General features: G+C 38.3%; 1 long non-coding RNA gene across 1 annotated transcript in view; it reads right to left on the bottom strand.

The window, feature by feature from the left end:
- The window catches only part of LOC142826915 (uncharacterized), a 194,387-nt gene extending 174,629 nt beyond the window's left edge, over nucleotides 1-19,758 (bottom strand). The window contains exon 1 of the long non-coding RNA XR_012901178.1: nucleotides 19,182-19,758. This is a non-coding gene — a long non-coding RNA (uncharacterized LOC142826915). The remainder of the gene's footprint in view (nucleotides 1-19,181) is intronic.
- Nucleotides 19,759-20,680: the final 922 nt, after the last annotated feature.

The raw sequence follows: 20,680 nt of genomic DNA, 5'->3' as shown, positions 1-20,680 counted from the left end.
AGAAATGAGGTGGACATGATATAATGCTTTGGCAAGGCAAGACAATGTTATCTTGGGCTACATACACTGAAGCATGACTTAAAGAAAACAAGGAGTAGACAGTTCTTGTGTGTTACGCTGGAGTGAACGTATCAGGAACAGAAAAGGTACTTCAGGGTTGTTCTGCTAATAGATGAAACATCAGAAACAAAGATTTAGGCATGGTCAGATGAAAAATCTGAGTAAGGTAAGTTATTCTGTGGAATAGGTTTGGGCACAAGAAACAGAAAATATCCCTGCTTTGGAATGTAGAGATATTCGGAAAAACCGTGATGATTGAGGTAAACTTATAGAAGTAACACTGACCACACTAGCAATAGTGAGTGGGTTTTCTTTTTTCATCTTTGGGTTTTTGTTTAGTAAACCCCGTGATGTTAAGAGGTGCCAGTTGGATTACACTAGAAAAAGCAGCTGTGTATAGCCACACACGTTCGAGCATAAGGAACGCTTAGTCGAGCCCTTCATCAACCACCCTGACAATGTCTCTCAATCATATCTAGAGGGAATAGGTTCCTCCCTGGTGTCCATTCTGTCACTAGCATCTTTGTTAAGACTGACAGCAAAAAGTACTTGACTGATTATGATGCTTCTGAAATAAGAGTACTACTTCACAAAGAATTAGACTGAAAATTTGCTTTCTTCGGGCCTCATATCAATGTTAATGGTGATAACTTTTGTTCATCTCTCATTCTATGGTGGATTGAACCGGTGCTTAAAAACCTGAAGATATTGCCATTCTCGTATTCCATTCAAGAGCACAAGAACTGCTCTTAATGTGTCAGTTTAGCAGACCATTATTTAAAGTTACCATCTGGGAACAATACAAGCTATGACCAAAGCAATCATTAAAGTCAGCAGATTCACCCATTTCCACATATGCTTCCTTCCAGCAGATGCATCTGTGGAAATGCAATTGTAAAGAAAATGGTTTAAATGTACTGTGCCCATCTAATTATAATTAGCTTTGCACATGTAGAGATCTAAATATGATACATATGGCTCTGAATCTCTACTCCTACGTGCATGCCCATGATAGTATTCAGCCTTCACAGAATGTGTGTGTGATGAAAATGTGGAGCATCTGACAGATGCTCCACAATTTAGATAAATGAAACTTGTTCAGATCAGGTCCATGAAGACAGAAGCTGTGCAAATTCTCTTACAAAGTTTGGATAAATCCACTTGAAACCCCATATGTAACTTTTTATTTAGTGTTTCAATTGACCGATAGGCACCGCTTAGGGAAAAAAAGCAAAGAAACTGTATGTTTGAGACCCCACAATCCAGCACAATTTCTGAAATTCATAGTTTGGTCCTATTGCTCTGTCCAGTCCCACTATTGGGGAGGGGTGGGTAAAACTGTCAAAGCTTCCAGACCTTCCTTCACTACCTGACACTTGTATTTCATATTAATTTCCCTTATGCAAGTTAGTTTACACACACTTTCATTTTGTAATAAATAATGATAAATGAATAATAAACACACAAAGCTGAACTAGAGAGACCTAACTAAAGGAATAAAGTCTACATAGCACAAAATGCACATATGAAGAAACAGTACGCAGGTAGATATTGTTATACTGTACAATAGAAGGACCTCTGAATAAAATAATTCTTAGCCATAATATGTAATTAATTCTCATACCAGTTGCAACATGGAACCAGTTATTCCTGAGTAAATTCACTTGACTAAATACATTTTATTCAGATTCTGAATAAATATTGATTTAAATACAATACAGAGAAAATGTTCACTCATAATGAATGATTTTAAAGAAAAGTGCCCTTTTCCGGAGGATCTTATTCCGAGGATCTTATTTCCGGAGGATCTTATCTTTGAAGTAGGAATAAGATCCTCCGGAAAAGGGCACTTTTCTTTAAAATCATTCATTATGAGTGAACATTTACTCTGTATTGTATTTAAATCAATATTTATTCAGAATATTAAGAATTCAATAATTTTTAGGACTGGCAAAAGTAAAATACTTGAACAAAGTATGCAGTTTGGTATGTTTCTGTTCACTTTCTGAATGTAGGATTGGATCAGGCTAGATAAAAGTTCTCGGAATATAAGTAGGTGGGACATACAATCACTACTAGAATCCATTACCCTTGCAAAAAGCAACATTAGGATACTGTAACTGACGGCAAAGGTGATAGCTTGTATAATAGGAAATCTCAAGTTTGTCCTAAGCAAAATACAGTTGCATTTAGAAAAAAAAATAGTTACTGTGCATAATTTAGATATTTTCCCCCAAGAAATGAATCATCAGTTGCTTCTTATCCCAATAATTACAACATAATGTAGCACCTAAAACACCCACAGATCTGATGTGATATTAGATTAGATGTCACTTTCACAAATGATACATCTCTTAGGAATGCATGATACTGAACAAGCTGTTACAATATTTTAACATTGTATTTACATGCTAAGAAACTGTTCTTTTAATATTTTGAATGAAGATTAGTCAGGATATTCAGTTTTAATTTCTCCTGAAAACATAGCTCATTAGGCAGCCCACTGGCACACTTCAGGGGTACATCTTCACTGTGGTGCTATTTTGGGATACTTCCGGTATCACGAAATAGCTATTCCGCATCTTTTAAACAAGCTCCTTATTTCAAAATAGTTTTCATAATAATGGGCTTGCTAGTCCAATATCCCTGTAAACCTTGTTCCATGAGGATTAAGGGACATTTTGGAATAGCACTATTTCAAAATACACTCGAAATAAGCTACATAATTTGCGTTGCTCGAATTGCATAGCACATTTCAATTTATGGATGCAGTGTAGACACAACATAAGTGTGGATAATGTATTTGCATATTGGGAGTGGGAACTGTATCTGATTTTGTAGATAGTGGCCAGTACAATGGGATCTTAGTCTTTGTTGTGTCCTCCAGGGATAAATGTAATGCACTTATCAATAATTGAGTATCTGATGCAACACCCACTGACATCAACAGGAGTCTATTATTTTCTATGGCCATCAGTTAAGATCCTTGTCACAGTAAGTCAAGAAAAGCAAGAGTTAAAATTCTACCAGCTATATAATTGAGAGTAATTGCATAAACTGGATGTTTGATAAGCAGTGATGTTTATATTTCTAAACAAATAAAATGCATGTTGAAAGTGTCCAAGTTAACATTGCTACAGGAATTTTAATTATTTGCATTTCATGTATTTGTGACTAACTGTGCAACTGTCATTTTGCATTAGTAGTTAATTGCATTGGATTACCTAGGTCTTTTTTAGAAGAAAAAATATGTGGAAAAAAAGAAGGGAGAAAAACCATCTCTATTCAGTTTGCAAAATCAGAGCTTTACAAGATGGCTTTATCAGCATCTAAACTAAACAGTCCATATTTAGTGAGCTACATGTATATGGTTCAAAGGACAAGTCCAGCAATACAAATATTGCCAGGCACAATGTCAATCAAGATAATCCAAAATGGGATGTTTCACAGTGATGAGAACTGCAGAAATGAGTATGTTTTGACAAGATCAGGCCTATCATGTTTACTCATGTAACGTAACTGTGACCATGGATGAAGATTATCCAGAGTAGACTTTGAGGTACATTGCTAGGAAATTTGAATTCACCCACAAAGACACCTCAACATCACCATGTTATCTTCCCCTAAATGTATAACATAAATCTTAACAGGAACCTGGAATAGAAACCTATGGAACTCTACATGAGAGAGTTGCAAAGGTATGTGAGCATTTGCCCAAATGTTACTTTGGCATTCCCTTAAGAAGTATTTGGAATTCCATCCTGTTATGGTATGTCTAGACTGCATCCCTCTGTCAGCAGAGGGATGCAGATCAGGCAGGTCGACATTGCAAATGAAGCGGGGATTTAAATATCCCGTGCTTAATTTTCATAAAAATGGCCACTGTTTTTGCTGACTCCGCACTTTGTTGGCAAAAAGTGGCAGTCTAGAGTGGAATCTATCAAGAAAGAAAGCCTTTTTTGATAGATCCCTTATGCCTCCTACAAGGAGGTTTACAGGATCTGTTGAAAAAGGCTTTCTTTCTCAACAGTTCCCTCTCTAGACTGCCACTATTTACTGACAAAGTGCTGAGTAGGCAAAAATGGTGGCCATTTTTGTGCAAATTAAGCGCGGGATATTTAAATCCCCGCTTCATTTGCAATGTCGACCTGCCTAATCTGCATCCCTCTGCCGACAGAGGGATGCAATCTAGATGTACCCCTAGGGTATGTCTAAACTACATGGCTCCGTAAACGGAGCCATGTAGATTTATTTGTTCGGCAAACGGAAATGAAGCCGCAATTTAAATAATCATGACTTCATTTACATTTAAATGGCTGCCGCGCTGAGCTGACAAACAGCTGACCAGCTGTTTGTCGGCTCAGCACAGCAGCCATTTAAATTTAAATGAAGCTGCGATTATTTAAATTGCGGCTTCATTTCCCTTTGCCAATCAGCCTACTCTACATGGCACCCCTAGAGTCCACAGTGGAGCTGGATGATTTTTTCCAAAACAGTTTATTCACACAAATTCATTTTGAAACACCAAAATTGGTTGCAAAATGGGGGTCAAATTCTGTAAATAGTATTGTAATTCTTTCTCCCCCAGAGTTTGATCTCAATCATTTTCAAACAAAATGTTTTTACTTTGTTATAAAACATTGTTTAGTTTCAAAATTAAGCTACATTAAACAAAAAAAGATAAGGATACATATGATGACATATAGGACATCTAGCCCCACTGTCCTAAATGGGAGGTTCACAACTGAATTCAGTAAGGCCAGAATTTCATCATTCGTCTTCATAACCAGAAGATCAACAAACATATTAAGTGCACTAACCATACCCAGACCAATAATCAACCAATACTCTGAAAAAACTTCAGGCTAAACGAGTGAGAATTACCACACCTCTTCCTTGTTTTTACTGGCTGCTTGGCCTCTCCATGTTGTTTTCCCATTTGATCCTTCTTCTCAAAATTTACTTCTGAGAAATGGTTGGTCCTAATGGTATAGGATAAGTTAAGAGCCCCACAAACTTCCATGAATTATCATGTACTTATATTAAATGTCACCCTAACTAAGAAATCTAGTTGATTCTTTGAAATAATTTGTCAGCTGATATAAATCTCTTTTAAAAACTATGCTCATAGCCTGTGGTGAATGATTAGTCACCAAAGGCCTTGTTTCTTTTCTTTAAATGGATAATCTAATAAATGCTGTTCACAAGATACCTCTGATCACATACAAATCTGGGTACTGATATGAAGACCAAACATTTGTGCTTACATAGTCATTTGTATTAAATTAAATTGCACTGAAATTAGCAAATCAATTTTTAAAATGTGCAAAAATCATGTTCAAGCAGCTGTTCATATGTACAGTTTTTCAGGATTTCACAGTGTCTGAATGTCATTAAGATGTAGACATGTAGATGTGGATTATTTGTATAGTATTTTTGACATCACTGTATTTCCAAGTACACTAAACTGCCATACTTTGAGCGGTCCTAATCCAGGAACACTTATGGTATGGAGAAGGAAGTGGCTTCGTGTGCTGTCACTCCTCTTCACTGCTAGATGGGAGAACAGCAGCATATAGGGCCACCTCTCCTGCAGCTGCCATAGCAGCGAATGGCAGTGCCTGGGAGCAGCAAAGAGGGTGGAGCTATGTGCAGGGAGGAGGTTGGCAGATTAAGGGTTCCACCCCTGACCCATAATGCCTAGACCCCAGAGCACCCTCCCTAGTCCAGCAAAATCTTTAATCCAGCATATTTTATTTTCCATGGTTGCTTGATTAAAGAGCTTCAAACATATATACACCAACTTCAACTTTCCTTCATATCTTTTTCAACGCCACTTTTAAAAGTCTATCATACCAGTGTCGACTTCAATGGCATATCAACATCAATGTCCCAGTATAAAGCCACTGTCCATATGAGAAGTTTGGTACCATATCATAAATTTATAGAAGATGTATCTTAAAGTACCATATATACAAGGTAGCTTATATTTTGCAATTATAACTACAATTTTGTCTGCTGGAAATAGCTGCTCCCAATTTCTTAAAGGAAGGTCAGAAAAGAGTAATAAAGCTATGAAGAAACAGATTCATTTTTTCTATTAATGACTAGCAACTACCATCCTGACTCAGGAAAATATAGATGACTCACGAGGTAATAGGAATTCTGAACTCAGGGATGCAGTCTGAATAATGAGAATATTATCTAGAGGCAGTAGAAAAATATATAATATTAAGTAGCATCAGGAATGCTTTAAGTTGCTGAACTGTAGATTTGCAGAGTCCACACAGAGTATAAAGATTTTTTATTTTTAAAAGAGTCTTTGTTTGAACACCAAAATGTACAGTAGGCAATAAGAGTGTGTTGTTTAAAGAAAAGAGAACAAGGTTAAGTAATTTAAACCATCCACCAACATAAAATCATTCTAGTGCTCTTATGTAAGCAAAAAAAAAAAAAAAAAAAAAAGTGAATATGTTAATGTAATTGTAAATATTTGTAACATTTATGCCCCCTCCTGTAACTAACCTTAGATTTTACGGCATCTGTACTAATTTTAACTTATAGGAATAGACCAAGGGTAGGCAAGATGTGGCCTGCAGACCAAATCTGGCCCACCAAAGCTGCTGGATCTGGCCTGTGGCCATCTTGTTGGGACCCTCACTACAGAACAACTCATGTTTTAAATGTCCATCTGCTCTCTGCTTTGGATGCTGGGGAAGGAGGAGGGAGGCTTCATGTGCTGCCCCATCCCCCAGCAAAATCTCTTAGCTCTCATTGGTTTCCGTCCCTTGTCCCCCGCCACGTCCAGAGCAGAGGCAGATGGAGCAGCCAGCCGACCAGCCAGGCACTGCAGCAGAAAGGAAGAGAGCCTGTCTCAGGTTCCTGCAGTGCTGCTGGGTGGGAGATGCCTAGATAAGCGCCTTCCTGCCAGAGTCTGCCTCTGGCACTCCATCTTCTCACTCCCCCCAACTTTCTGCCCCAGCCACCATTCCCTCCTACCCCGGGTCACTACCCAAATCCTCTGCACTTCCTTTCCCCCTTCTCCCAGGCCACAACTCCCTCCCAGAACCTACACCCCTTCCCAGAACCCCCTCCCCAGGCCATAATCCTCCCCTGTACCCATTCCCCGTCCTGGGCCTTGTACCCAAACCCCTGCCTCCAGATCATAACCCCTCCTTTACCCTCTCAGACCCCAACCCTCCTCCCTTATCCCAGTCCCCTACCCCAAGCTCTCTTCTGCACCAAACCTCTGTCCCAGACCCAACACCCCCTCCATAGAGGAGTGGCCCTTGACTACTTGCCAAAATCTTGGAGTGGCTCCCCCATTAAAAAATATTGCCCACCCCTGGAATTGACACTGTGTTCTTATTACCTTAGCACAGGTCTTGTCTCATTTATTCTGCACTTATTGGCTTGCTATATGAGTAATCATTGGCTGTGATTTCCTGCTCTCCCCTGGCCCAACCTCTTTTTTCAAGGATTCACAAAGTTCAGGAACTTTTCAACCTCTGCCTTTAAGTACAGTTTCAACTAACAGCAAGCAAACACCTCAAAGACTTGAAGTAGTAATCCTTCATCTTAAGTGTTCATTAAAAAAGGCTAATAATGCACAACCTCAGGACAGCTGAATCTTTATGATAGTTCAAACGTTACAGTATGCCTAGCCAAGCTAAAAAACAATACTATAGTACTGACAATGAGGGACCCTGTTCATTATTTAGAAATGTACAATGTAACTCAGATGTTTATATATTGAGAAGAGTTCATAGTAAATGCTGATGTTAGCCGATCATGAGTTTTTGGGCAATATGTCTTATTAAACTAAGTTGATATTTTATAGAAAAAAATTACAAAGTTGGTAGAGTAATAGAATTGATGTAAGATATATAGAATTCTTTAAAGTGTTTGACTTGGAACTGTATGACATTTTGATTAAAAAAAACTAGAGCATAAACTTGATATAGCACACTCGAAATCGATTAAAAACTGGCTGATGGGTCTGAAAATGGGAAATAATCACAGACAAATATTTCCAGTTAACATTTTTGTTGATAATCTGAAAGAAAAAAAAAAAAAAAATTGATAAAATTTTCAGATTACAGAATTTTAAAATCAAAATTGGAGGGTTTTTCCCTCAACGATCCGCTCTAGGAATTATTTTTGGAAAGTGCTATGTCCTGTGTTACGCTGGTCAGACTAGATTACTACAATCGTCCCTGCTGGCCTTGGAATACAAGAATCCTTCTTTTCAGTTTCAGCACTTGAACTCCTCTATGGTGTGTCTAGATCTCAGGGTTTTTTCAAAAAAAAAAAAAGGGGCCTTTTTTCAAAAAACCTTCCAGTGTCTAAACTGCTACTGTGTTCTTTCAAAAGTAAGCGGCAGTTTTTTCGGCCGTGGAAAACCTCATTTTACGAGGAAGAATGCCTTTTTTTGAAAGTGCTTTATCGAAAAAAGGCGCCATGTAATACAAAGTGTGCTTTTTCGAAAGAGATCATCTAGGCTGCCTGGGTGCTCTCTGTCGAAAAAGCGGCTTGCTTTTTCAAAAGTACTGGTACTACACGCTCTTTTTCGAAAGAGGTTTTTTTAAAAGTCTCTTTCGAAAGAGGCTTGCAGTGAAGATGAGCTTAACTGGAGAGGCAGAATTTCGCTAGCCCTTCCCTGGGATCCTTCACTCAGCCTTCCAAAAATCTTTTAAACCTTGTCTTGGGTCCTTGCACCAGCTTTTGCAGAAGCCCATCCGAGGCTCTTGGACTGGAATTAACAGAAGTGCCTGTACCTTTTCTCTCCAGACAGAAACTCTCAATAAATCTCACTCCTTCTCCTAGTTTCTTACTCATCTACTTACATCTCTACCCAGATTCCTTTCCTGAGAGATTTACCGCTCCCAACACTTCCGACTCCCATCTGTACATTTTAGAATCCTCTCTTCTTCATGGGAACCAGGGTCAGAGTTATGCCAAGCCTGTATGTACTAATACCAGCAAATGTCTTGCTGGTGAGTGGAGTGGAGTTTATAGCAATGCAGAAGAGAGCCAGATTCTAAGTGGTCTAGTCCATGAGAGACCAAAATCCCCAATCACCAGTCTGACAAGCACCCTATGTTTCCTTGACTATGTCTACACTATGGAGTTTTTCCCAGTTAACTCCAATATACTGGAAAAACTCCACCTCAACCATGGAACTCATCTGCTCTTCCAGAATTTTGTTCAGAAGAGCAGAGGTGCACTTTTGGAAGCCCTGTATTCCTCATTTTATGAGGAATAAGGATTCTTCTGAAAGAGGAGGTTTTTCTGACATTTGACTCTGTGTAGATGGGACAACTGTTGGAAAAGCCTCTTCTGAAAAATGAGTTGGAAAAAGGTATGCAAATTGAGAACCGCAATTTGCATACCTTTTTCAAAAACAAAAAACAAAAAACCCCACCAGCAGTGTGGACATAGCCCTAGACATGTTGTCATTGTGGTTTTCTTTGATCTTGCGACACACGTAAAGTGTCCTAACTGGTCTTTCTGGTACCGTAATTCATTTTCCTATCTCTAAAACTATTTGTAAAATAAATAAATTCTTAAGTATCCAACTGATGATGAAGTGCCCCTTAGGATAAATGCATTATGCATTATTTCACTACCAGTACACTTGGTGGTTATAGAAGAGACTACCATAAAGCAAGCCTAGTATTTTTCTTCCCTTAGGTGAGCCTTTTTAAAAGGCTTTCTCTAATGGTTTACTTGGCTTCTGTGTCCTCATGAATATTTCATTACATATATAGCATATTAAATTCATTTTGGCTATGCTCTTTAAAATATGCTCATTATAAATGCAGTGTAAGCAGGGTAGGAGGAGAGGAAGCCCTTTAAGAAGATTCTGATGTTTCTAGATATTATATATTGCTGCCCAGTGCATGTAACATCAGGCTGCTTTGTCAGGAATTGTAATGGTACCCTTTACTGTAATGTTAACTCTTTCAGATGGCAGGTGATTTTTTTAAGTTTGACAAACCAGTATTACTCTTACTCAAGTATTACTGCTTTATATCACTAAAGACGATGGTCTTGGGTTATTAACTCATACCATCTCTTTTGTCTGTATCCACTCTACACATTTTCTAGAGCTGGTTAGAAAATTATTATTCCCTTCCAATAAGTTTAAACAAAAAACAATGTTGTTAATGTTTAATTTTTTAGCAAAAAACAAAATGCCCAAATCCTCCTCCTCCCCCCCCCCCCCCCCACCCCCAATCAATTGCTGGAAATAGAAGTTTTAACTTCGACAACATTTATTTTTTCTTTGTTTTTCAAATGATCAGTTTGACAGTCAAAACATGGATTTTAGGGATACTTAAGGGTATTTTTGCAACATTTAACCAAAAATATTTCAATTGAAAATTTTCCAAAGTTCATTTATAGTTTCCTTGGGGCTCTGGGTTAGCATCTTTAAACCACTTCAAAAGCATTTAATCAATGCTTTATTAAATGTAGAATGGTAAGTCTTGGCTACCACAGCAGTAAAAAGTCCTGTTAGCATCTAACTTGGTTTGGTTAACTCTTATGAAAATACTAAATAAAAATAACTGTCCCCAAAGTGCACTAAGCACCTTACAGAACAAATGAATGTGTGGCAAAATCAGCATAAAATAGCTTCATAAAAACTGGGGGAAGAGAATTGAGCTCTCCTTTATGCTCCAAATTCTTCAGTATCTTTCTCCCTGAGATGGTCATAAGAACATAACATAAGAACGGCCGTACTGGGTCAGACCAAAGGTCCATCTAACCCAGTAGCCTGTCTGCCAACAGTGGCCAGCACCAGGTGCCCCAGAGAGGGTGAACCAAAGACAATGATCAAGTGATTTGTCTCCTGCCATCCCTCTCCAGTCTCTGACAAACAGAGGCCAAGGACACCATTTTATCCCCTGGCTAGTAGCCTTTTATGGACCTAACTTCCATGAAATTATCTAGCTTCTCTTTAAACTCTATTATAGTCCTAGCCTTCACAGCCTCCTCTGGCAAGGAGTTCCATAGGCTGACTACACACTGTGTGAAGAAGAACTTTCTTTTATTAGTTTTAAAACCTGCTACCCATTAATTTCATTCGGTGTCCTCTAGTTCTTCTATTTAGGGAACTAATAAATAACATGACTTTACCGGCCCTCTCCATACCACTCATGATTGTATAGACCTCTATCATATCCCCCCTCAGTCTCCTCTTTTCTAAACTGAAAAGTCCCAGTCGCTTTAACCTCTCCTCATATGGGACCCATTCCAAACCCCTAATCATTTTAGTTGCCCTTTTCTGAACCCTTTCCAAGGCCAAAGTATCTTTTATGAGGTGAGGAGACCACATCTGTACACAGTATTCAAGATGTGGGCGTACCATAGTTTTATACAGGGGCAGTAAGATATTCTGGGTCTTATTTTCTATCCCTTTCTTAATAATTCCTAGCATCCTATTTGCCTTTTTGACCGCCGCTGCACACTGTGTGGAAGTTTTCAGAGAACTATCCACGATAACTCCAAGATCTCTTTTCTGATTGGTCATAGCCAAATTAGCCCCATAGTACTGTACGTATAGTTGGGGTTATTTTTCCCGATGTGCATGACTTTACACTTATCCACAGTAAATTTCATTTGCCATTTTGTTGCCCAATCACTCAGTTTGGTGAGATCTTTTTGGAGTCCCTCACAGTCTGCTTCTGTCTTGACTATCTTAAACAGTTTGGTATCATCTGTAAACTTTAAATGGTATCATCTGCAAACCACTTCACTGCTTACCCCTTTCTCCAGATCATTTATGAATAAGTTGAATAGGATTGGTCCCAGGACTGACCCTTGGGGGACACCACTTGTTACCCTTCTCCATTCTGAAAATGTACCTTTTATTCCTACCCTTTGTTTCCTGTCTTTTAACCAGTTCTCAATCCAAGAAAGGACCTTCCCTCTTATCCCATGGCCGTGTAAATTACACAAGAGCTTTGGTGAGGGACCTTGAAAATCTAAGAATACTATATCTACTGTATCCCCCTTGTCCGCATGTTTGTTAACCCCTTCAAAGAACGCTAATAGATTAGTAAGACAGGATTTCCCTTTACAGAAACCATGTTGACTTTTGTCCAACAAATTATGTTCTTCTACATGCCTCACAATTTTATTCTTTACTATTGTTTTGACTAAATTTGCCCGGTACTGAAGTTAGACTTACCGGACTGTAATTGCCAGGATCGCTTCTAGAGCCCTTTTAAAATATTGGTGTCACGTTGGCTACCTTCCAGTCATTAGGTACGGACGCCGATTTAAAGGATAGGTTACAAACCACAGATAATAGTTCAGCAATTTCCCATTTGAATTCTTTTAGAACCCTTGGATGAATGCCATCCGGTCCCGGAGACTTGTTAACATTAAGTTTTTCTATTTGTTCCAAAACCTCCTCTAATGACACTTGAATCTGGGACAGTTCCTCAGATTCACCACCCACAAAGGACTGTGCAGATTCAGGAATCTCCCCAACGTCCTCAGCCGTGAAGACTGAAGCAAAGAAATCATTTAGTTTCTCCGCAATGGCTTTATCGTCCTTGATTGCTCCTTTTATAGCTCCATCATCTAGAGGACCCACAGGTTTTTTAGCAGTCTTCCTGCTTCTAATGTACTTAAAAAACATTTTGTTATTTCTTTTTGAGTTTTTGGCTAGCTGTTCCTCAAAATCTTTTTTAGTTTTTCTTATTACATTTTTACACCATTACAGATCGTTGATTTGAGAATATTAACAGAGCTGTAGTTATTCACTGCATAATAATAACCATACTCATTTTTGCTTAATGCTAGTCCTATCTGATGCTGAAGGAAAAAAAACAAACTACCTATCCACACAGAGAGATCGAGTTGCAGAAGTTCACACATTTTCTGTTTTTCCATCATATTTTATATAGCATAAAGACCAAACAAACCAACATTAACTCTCAAGTGGAGTTTAATAGAAAGTCACATTTCATGTGGTTCAATGACAATAAAAGAAACTTAAATCACTCAAATTGTGAAACCAATGCAAACTTTCAATGAACCTTTTCCAGTGTCAAATTTTTTAACGGTACATTAAAAAAAAAAAAAGGATCTGTGTTTTGAATTTAGGTTTGAACATTTGTGCACCTCTAATCATTTAACTGGGTAATTCTTGAGAAAAATAGTTCTCACAAGTCCCACTCCATTCAAATCAGAATAGAAATCTTATTACATTTTCCCCTTCAAGTGTATAATAGCAAACCTAAATTAATTATCATCGTACTTAACATTTTCACTTTTCCTGGAACAATTCATGTTTAGAAGAGAAATAATACATACAACAGATTAATACTCAGCTTGGGTAAAACAGACTCATTGTTATAATAAAGGTATTGCATAAAACTAACAAAAAAGTTGGACTGTAAGTGCTTCTTGTGCCTACAGTTGAGGCTTGGACTCTAGATACTGCCACAATGAAAAGAGCAAATTTACTAAGAGATATCTTTCAAGTACAAGTAATACTAAAGGTTAAAATGAGAGGAAATGATGAAGTATTCTGAACATTCTTCTATCCTAAACTCACATGTGCCAATGGTTTAATAGCAACTATGAACATTCCACATGTTTTATAATGGACGTGACAAACTGCACTGGGAGTTTTAGATATTCAGAATAGAAGTAGAAGTAGAAGTAGAATTCCATCATGAAATTGAAGGTACTATCCCATATCCTGTGGGGAATTTCCAATTGATGGAGCTTCTTAAATTATTGCATCTGAACCTATCAGTGCTGCCTAAGGTATAAACAAAGGCATGTCATACTGATCTGTCCTGGACCATTCGTTGCATTCTCCTCTCCACGACCATTTCATCTCTAATAAATGTAAAGAAGATACAGTTTTTCCTACTACAGACTGAACTTCTCTAATCCACCACCCTCAGCACTTGACCGGTGCTAAACCAGAGAATTTGCTAAACCATGGGAGATCAGTATTATCTAGCAGTATTACCAACACTTACACGGCATAATGGGCTCTTAGAAGACATTTAGGGGTAAATTAGAGCTAAACAACAGCACAGAACACTGAGCTAGGACTGGTAGTTGTAAACAAACTTTATCGGATCATGGGAAACTTGGCCATACCCATGGTAAGTGGACATCCAGCTACCTAAAATCATGCTGGACCATGAATCAGAGTTGTTGACTCGAGTCCCACGACTTGAACTCGAGTCCAACTTAAGTTGCCTAGGTGACTTGACTTGAGACTCAACTCAGGTTCATTGTTTGTGACTTGAGACTCGACTTGAGACTCGACTTCAGACTTGCTAATTTTGTTAAATCGACTTGGTGAAAAAATTGTCTGAAAATGCCGATATTGATGGCTTGTACAAAAGTGACTTGACATTTTTTTAAAGTAAGACTTGAGAGTCAACTTGGGACTTGACTCGAAAGTGACTTTAGGGACTTGAGACTTGAACTGTAGTGACTTGAGACTCGACTTGGACTTGACAATGACAACTTGAAGACAACGCTGCCATGAATGTTGCCAGTTCTGAAAGTACCAGACTAGAGAGGTTTGATCTGAAATTAACACAATTCTAATGATAAACTCATTTGTCAAACACAAGCCTATGTTTTAAGGAGAATCTTACAATTTCAGTACTTATGAATGTCAATCTATATAGACATAGAAGACCTATATTCAGTAGTCACACAGCCATTAGGTATTGTAGTGATACCCTAGGTGCCTTAGAAAAGCCGAAAGTAGTTCAGATACACAGGCAGAGTCAAGCTGTTAAAAATAAATTCAGGAGAAATGAATTTGAGAAAGAATCAGTTTGACATGATGAGAAATATTCGAGCTTTAAGAATCTAACAATGCAGGGAAAGTGTTCAGCTGTTTAAAGGACTTAGCACTCAAAGCAAAGCCCAAATCATGTTTCTCAATAACAAGTAGAGAATGAATGAAGTAATGTGCCCAGTATGGAGTCTGGCAAATAAGGTTTCTGATCTGCTGTTATTAAGAACTACAGTACTATTTAACACACTAGGATTTAAATTAAAATAGAATCTGCAAAAGGGATTACTGTTCCACAGCTCCTTCCACCGTTTCTTAATGGCAATTCTACCTAGACTTCCAATTTCAGTGCAGGAAAAAAAGGCCCTTAAAAGCAACTTGATGGGTATTATAGTCAATTCAGCTCCAGTCTTGTCTTTTAGATTTCCATCCATTTCAATATGATTGAAGACAAATAGTGTGGACCTCAGTACCCAGCATATTAATGAATCACTCAATCCACACCGGCTGCTTTTTGGATGCAGTGAGAGTAACTAAGGACAAATTGCTAGTTTTAATCATTATATATTTTACAGCTCCCTCTGTGAATATAGTAACTTTGAAAAGAACAAATGTGTCTGATATATAACAATCCCTCGCCTAAATAGATTGTAATCTAATGGCACATGCATATGCTGTATGTTACAACCTAGAGAAGAGATTGATGTGAGGTTTTTATAGCAGAAACGTAAGCTGAGTTGTTCTGAAGCCGAGGCATCGTATTGGGGAGCGTGCAAGACAATGAGAGCCAATACAAAGTTACAGAGTGACTTGAAACTCAAGTCAGGGCAGAGAGAATTTATGCAAGAGAAGTGTGAGATGGTGTTATATGCTGGAGATTTTGGCACAGTGATGACCTATGCCTAACGGCATACCGGGGGCTAGCTCTGCTCGTCTTGTCATTAGAAGTCTGTCACTGTTGATTGTGAAGCTCATATTCAATCCATCTGATTCCCTGGAAATATTCTCAGTAGACTGATGGAAGGAATAAGACAGCCCCTCATCCCACCTCCCCCTACAAAACTGGAGCTAAACCAAACAAGCTAGCATTCCCCTAGTGTATTGGAGGGAAAGGAAAAAGACCCAGGATAAGTTAAGGTTATGCTGAGGAGACAGCCCAGTTGGTGTCTGAGGGAATATTCTACATGGGTGTGTGAGGTGGAGGGGAGGAAAAGGGATAGTGGTAAGGCTGCAGTTTACAACCCTGACGTTTCTATCTAATAATACAGTAATAATTTCCATCAAATTAATACTAAGAATTAGTCATTTCTTTGCAGAACTTCAAGAATCACGATAAATGTATTTTCATATATGATAATTTATGTGTCCCACAGACTGTATTTAATAGCAATGGAATAATAGAGATTAGAAAGTGAATTGCTAATATACTAGCACTAACCCAAATTCAAATTATTTTCAGATCAACATCACTGTAGTTTCCCAAACCAATAATATTTTTAGTTGTGATTACTTCTCACTCATTCTTATTTATTCCTTGGCAAAAAAAAAGGTCAATACAGGAGGGAGTTAGGTTTAGAATAGCAAAAAACTGATTTAGGGTTTTTTTGGGGTGAGTGGGAGGGTTTTTTTTGTTTTAACTTCTTGGAAGTTTGTCATTCAGATTTTTTTCCCCACAAGGTAAAACTTTGTCAAAGTATTTATAGATTTAAAAGCAGCTAATTTGGCACTTGTCAATTCAGGTAGGGAAAAAAAACCCTTCTGTTTCCCTGATGAAATATGTATTGTTATATAGTGGTCAAAGTTAAAGGGGAGGCTTTGAGTAAGGCTAACCTTCCTTAAAGTTTCTGGATTTGGTACATAATAAAAGGAAATAGAGAAGCTTAGGCTCAGAGCATTATTAGAAGATCTAAGAAATCCTGCTGGCTAAATTTCGGTAGCACTATTAATAAAGATGCTTCTGTAGGTAAGATAGGAAAAAAGATTAAAAGAATCAATAGATAAAGGGAAGTTTTATACTGTACCTAATTCAAAGGTGAAACATATTCAGAAAGCTCACCTAAGAAGAGAACTTTTTTCTAATATTAAACTGTGATAACACTAAAGCTGATTTTCTCACTGTCAGAAAACGTTTGCCGTTTTATATTTAATTTTATTCTTAAAGCTTAGTAGGAGGATCATTTGTATTACAATGTCAGATGCACAATTAACTTTATAGACATTTTCCCATTTTTTTCTCCAGTTATGGATAATTTGTCTTGCAAGTATTTTAAATATACCTAATCAAAGGAAGTAATTTTTAAAATAATTTAAAATGCCAAGTCTTTTGGTTTACTAGCCAAAGATGGGAAAGCTTGAGTGTTCTAGGTCTAAGCATGAACTATAGTTTTCAAGTCAATTAAGTATGGGAGATCTGAATCATATTTTATTGTTCCATCCAATTTATCGGCATCTCCATTTGCTTTAAAACATAGTACTGCTATGTCCAAAGAATCAAAAAGGAAAAGAAAAAAGGTGTTCCATGTCATTCCACTGACTGTGCTAGTGTTTCTCAAAGTGAACCTCAGGGCTACTTTGAGAAAGCAGCTAACATGACACTACAGTTTTTCTGTCCAAAGGCTCCACATCAACTGAGCCTTGCAGCTCCCATTGGCTGCAGTTCGCCCTTTCCAATCAAGGTGAGCTGTGGGAATAAGCAAAGCCCAGGACATCACTTCCTGTGGCTCCCCTTGATGGAAATGGCAAACTAGACCAAGCGGAACCTCTAGATAAACAAACTGCAGTGGCCCATTAGAAGCTCTCTCAAAGTGGGTCCATGCTCCACTTTAAGAAACACTCAATTAGGCAGCTCCTGATTTTCTGTTCAACTGTGTTATTTGGGTGACTTCATCCTGCCTTCTTTCCCCATCCAATTCATTTGCTTTGTCCTCCACAATATTCTGGCTGGCATGAAGTTTGTAAACTTCTGACACTGTACAGCGCTCTGAATCTCAAATGCTATTTTTCAACATTACCGTAATAGTAACAGTAAGAACAGAATCCTAACTTACCTATGTCTAGAGCATTTTTTCATGTTTCATTTGTTATAAGGCACAAGAAATTCTATGGGATTTTCAAAGTGGTGTAATGAATATAAGTGGAAGGCAAATGGGCCAGTCCTGTGTTCAAAGTATAAAATTTTATGAGGTAGAACAAGGCAAGACCCAGAATTGAAAACAAACATAATGAATAAGGTAGTTGATCATGCAAACCACAGGCAAGTGGCTGCAGCTTAGTTAAATTAATATTTATGTACTATCCAAATGCTCTAGATAATACTCCTCTCCCCCCAATTCATTAAGAAATGGAAATGTTAACATCTCTGCTATTGCAGACCTAATATTACCCCCCATTCTGCTTAAAATCAAATTTGCAGTCAAGGAAAGAGCTCGCTCCTCTTTCAATAGTATCACTAGCAACACCAAACAAAACAAAAATCTGCCAAAACAATCATCCTGTGGAGTAAAAGGAGAGTCACTAGCAGCATAGCTGCTCATCTTTGGGTTCCCTATGGCCTGATCTCACAAAGATCAAAGAGGTGAAGTGCATGAGGGTAGGGATGCCTCCTCCTAATGCAAGAGGCTAAGGAGGTCAGAGATTGAAAAAACACTGCTTCTTAAGTGGAGTTAACACTCTCTTTCTATACATAGAGAACTGACAGTGAGAAAGGGAGAGGTGTGAGAAAAAAAATATCCTTTCCTTTAAGCTCTCAACTATAAAAAAAAGATAGTTTTGAGTTAAAGTTTTTAAAATTCCATTTAAATTTGGATTCACCATCAAAAGAAGTCCATCAGATATTGGGTCCAAAGCATAAAGTTTAAGCCCTGACTGAACTGAATAATTCTGAATGGCCACTGATTTCATAGGTTCCCTCAATCCATATCATGATGAGTAATATTAATTGTTAGCAAATGAGACCAATTCACCTTATGCATGAATGCTTACATGTAGCACACTGAATATGTTAGAGCTTTTAGCACAAAATTCTGGGATTCACTTGTAACATCTGATACATATCTAGTACTTCAAAAGCAACCACTACAAGAACTCTGCAGAGAAGAAGTTCATCCCTGTGTCAAGAGCCAACAGAAGACTTACTTAAGCCATGACAACAAAGCTCAAACAGAATTTCAGAGGTGAATAGGTCGCCTGTTGGCTGAGGGTGAACACATTTTTTTATGCTAAACAATCCATTGCCAGAGGCTGTCTTGTTTTCTTTCCTCTGTTCACCATTTCAACAGAAAAAGTGGCCATGGTTATTAAAAAGGAAGATAATAGTGAAGTTGTGTAGACTCACCATCCTGAAGCACCCCACTGTGGCAATTTTCAGCAACTGTGTTCTGCTAGCTCTCTCAGAAATTCTGTGATCTGCTGCTGCTGCTGATGTAGACAACCAGCCAGGCCACCATTTACAGGACTATCAATGTCCCAAACAAATAATGTCTGACAAAATAACGGCAGGCAGCACAATATCACCCACCTTTTGTGGTCTTCAGTTGCACATTTCTTTCAGAGCAGTAGTTCCTTGGCATTCTGCCTAAACCCCTTTAGCAAACTCAGATACCAGACAAAAAACACAAACTATGCAACTTCCACCCATCTTAAGCTCTCCCAAATTCTTCTCTTGTTTCTTTTTCAAGGCCCACCACAGGAGATAATTCCACTCCTTTAGCTTTCCCACTGTTCTTCCTATGCCCAACTATTTTCAGGCTTCCTCCATATAAAGGAAATTCAAAATCACTTCTCTTCTAGGAATCCTTCTTCCATCTACTTTGCATCTTTTATTTTTAACAAGTGGGACTAATGTGGTTCTTAGTCTTTAATAACACCAATGAAATGTGCATTTATAATCTTTAGGATAGACAATGCATAGAGATGATAGATATGTAAGATGGGACTTACAAGTTAGCATACTAAGCAGGAAGCCATCTAAACTAACCATTGGCACATGTTGATAAAAGGGGTGTGCCCTAAGCCACAGAGTTCAATGCTTAAATTTGAGCTGTGGGGAGGTGTTAATTGCAGCTTATGTGATACAACCAGGTATCCATGTTCTGAGCTCAGTCAGCTTAGGCATGTAAGCTGTTTCTTACAAGAATAAGATAAGTCCTTGCCTAAATCCACACAAAACAGCTAGTTAGGGCTCTCATATGGTGTCTTGGAAACTTCATTTCCCCTCCCTCCCTGTCTGATATAGAAAAGGGATCTCAACAAAGTTTTTCCACCTGTCAGGAAAGTGCCCCACCTACTGTACTATCAAGTGATTCTCACACTTTTGCTGGATCATTTAAAGTGGAACTCATTCAACAAGCGTGACAAAGAGCATACCTACACTACAAAATGGATCCACCTCTGAATATTCGATAGTCATATAGTTTGAACTCTTACCTGTTCAGTAGGACTTCCCTGTTCAATGCACTTGTCATACAGATGGGAGAATTGATGGGGTTCTCTCACATTTTGGGGGAGTAGCCTATCTATTGTACTATAGGCCTCCTCCATTTTGTGTGGAGTTGGGCAGGCTCTGAGAGAGCCTAGCAAATCAAGTCTAACAGTCAAGATAGGGATCCTAATCTCCTCTGGGGAACTTAGGTGTGAGATAGGTATCCAAGTAGCTGCCTGAGGCATGTCTGTTCAGAAACTTCTGCCTATGGAAATTTTACAGTCAAAATTTAGACCCCAAGTATGTTTAAGTACCTACAGAGTTATGCAGTAGCTCTGCGTGGGTATTGTGGATGGCAGAGGTGCCTAAAAGTGAAACCTAGACATTAAAGTCCCTTTGTGGATATGGCTCAA

This window comes from Pelodiscus sinensis, chromosome 1 (genome assembly GCF_049634645.1).
Source record: "Pelodiscus sinensis isolate JC-2024 chromosome 1, ASM4963464v1, whole genome shotgun sequence".
Taxonomy (NCBI): Eukaryota; Metazoa; Chordata; order Testudines; family Trionychidae; genus Pelodiscus; species Pelodiscus sinensis.
The sequence above is the reverse complement of the archived record's forward strand: the minus strand, read 5'-3'. Positions and strand labels throughout refer to the sequence as shown.